The 2428-nt window shown below is 40.5% G+C and overlaps 1 non-coding gene across 1 annotated transcript; it reads right to left on the minus strand.

The window, feature by feature from the left end:
- Positions 1-584: 584 nt before the first annotated feature.
- LOC122064474 lies at positions 585-691 on the minus strand. The gene has a single exon (XR_006135720.1). It is a non-coding gene; the product is annotated as a small nucleolar RNA R71 (small nucleolar RNA).
- Between the last annotated feature and the right edge of the window lie 1737 nt (positions 692-2428).

Here is a 2428-nt window from a genome sequence, read left to right on the forward strand (position 1 = left end):
AATAGTTGTATCAGTGGAGGTCACCATGCCTCATAGTATGATAAAGACAGGTTTCTTTTGTGCTTGTCTTACTTTAGTTGTGGGCAGTTTTCTATTGCATGAGTGTTAAGTGGGTACGTAATACTAAGAATCGATTAAAAAGAAGAGATCCAATAAGTAGTGACCCTATACGTTTGCTCTCTTTAAAACCCTTCAATATGGGAGACCAACAGCAAAACGCTTCACCTAAATCTCTGAAAGATAGGTTCTACCCTGCTAGAACAGCCCAACCTTCCTGCATAGTTCTACCACAAGCCCAGGGCAATAATTTTGAACTCAAATGTCAATACATCACTATGTTGCCCCACTTCCATAGGTTGACCTCTGAGGATGCATACCTATTTCTAAGGGAATTTGAAGAGGCATGTGTTCTAATTAAGATCCAACAACTTTCTGATGATGCTGTTAAGCTTAGGTTTATCATTTTTGCATTGAAAGACCAAGCTAAGAAGTGGTTGTATGGGTTACCCACAAATTCCATAACCTCATGGGAACAGTTCACAGTTGTCTTCCTTAAGAAGTTTTTCCCAACTCACAAGACCAATAAGCTTAGAAGTGATATCCTTCAGTTTAGGTAAAAGCCTAGTGAGCCATTTTCCAAACTTATGGAGAGATTCAAGGATCTACTCCAAGAATGCCCCCACCATGGCCTAGACTTATGGCATTTATGTCAAATAATTTATGAGGGTATTGATTACCCAACTAAACAAATGATAAAGTATATGTGCCCTGAGGGATTCACATCCTTTACAGATGAAGGAAAGGCATGGGAATTCTTACTTGACTTAGCTGACAAAACCCGTGAGTGGGAATCAACCCAAGAGAGTGAAAGAACCATAGGAGGGAAAGGATATTTTGTGGATGGGATAGTAGCCAAGGAAGCCCATTTGGATAGCCTAATCAAGAGAATTGAGGCTATTGTTCCTAGAGAGCCATCATTAGTCAATTTGGTTAAGATTTGTGCTTGGTGCCAATCCCCTGGACATGTCATAGAAGAATGCCCAAACACCTCTGGGGGCACTTCTAATGATAGTGTTAATGCCTTATACCAGAATAATCCATATAGTAACACCTACAATCCAGGATGGAGAAATCACCCAAATTTCTCTTGGAATCAGGGCAACCAAGCAGGACCTTCCAATTTCTATTATCAAGGTCAACCTGGACCCCAAAGGCCTCCCTTTGCACAACAATCTTTTTCCCAAAATACTTTTCCTAGGTCAAATGTAGGACCTCAGGCGAGTTTTCCTAGGGCCCCTCCTCTATCATCTTATCAGCAACCCCCTGGGTTTACCAACATTGGAGAGGTAAGTAGAATAAGTGACTTGAAAAAAAATATGGTCCTCCTCATGACAAGCCATCAAAATCTTACGAGAGAACTTACCCAAGTTGTCTCAATTATGCGTGAGAGGGAGAAGGAAACTTTACCCAGTCAACCAGAGCCTAACCCTAGGCATCATCAGCCTGTTAGTTCACAAGGACCAACTAATGCATCACTAAATATAGTACAAGGTCAGACTCAACAAGGACCCTCTAACCAATGCAATGTTGTTTATGCCCTTAGGAGTGGTAGAGAGTACCAACAGAGTGTTTCTAAATCTTCTCCATCTATTACTCCTGTTAACTCTTCTTCAGTTGAGGACACAAGTGTGCCTCTTGTTCCAGGTTCGTCTGATGAACCTAAAGATTTTTCTGAAACTAAAGATGATTTGGTTGAGGAAACCAAAAATGATTCTTCTAAACAGGGACAAATCCCTAACAGTCCTTATGTTCATCCTATCTCATTTCCTAATCGTTTGGTACACAAAAAGAAGACTGCTTCTATGGATAAAATTTTAGAAGTCTTCAAAAAGGTAGTAGTGAACATCCCTCTTTTGGATGCGATATCCCAGATCTCCTCCTATGCAAAGGTACTGAAAGATTTGTGTACTCGCAAACGTATCACTAGTGTGCCCAAAAAAGCATTCTTGGCTGGTAACATTAGTTCTATAATTACTCAGCCTATAGCAGCCAAGTATAAGGATCCAGGGAGCCCTACCATTTCTTGTGTCATAGGCAACACCTATATTGAGCATGCCTTACTTGACCTTGGCGCAAGTGTGAATCTTTTACCTTACCATGTGTACAAGCAACTAGGATTAGGAGAATTGAAAGCCACTGGAACTACTCTTCAGTTGGCAGATGGGTCTGTTAAGATTTCTAAAGGGATGGTTGAGGATGTCTTACTAAAGGTGGGGGAATTTATTTTCCCTGTTGATTTCATTGTGTTAGATACTAAGCATTTCTCAACCAAGGATGAGATCCCAATAATTCTAGGAAGACCATTCTTGGCTACCAGTAATGCATTAATCAATTGCCGGAATGGTTTCCTAAGATTATCTTTTGGTAA

This window comes from Macadamia integrifolia, unplaced genomic scaffold (assembly GCF_013358625.1).
Source record: "Macadamia integrifolia cultivar HAES 741 unplaced genomic scaffold, SCU_Mint_v3 scaffold1663, whole genome shotgun sequence".
Classification (NCBI taxonomy): domain Eukaryota; kingdom Viridiplantae; phylum Streptophyta; class Magnoliopsida; order Proteales; family Proteaceae; genus Macadamia; species Macadamia integrifolia.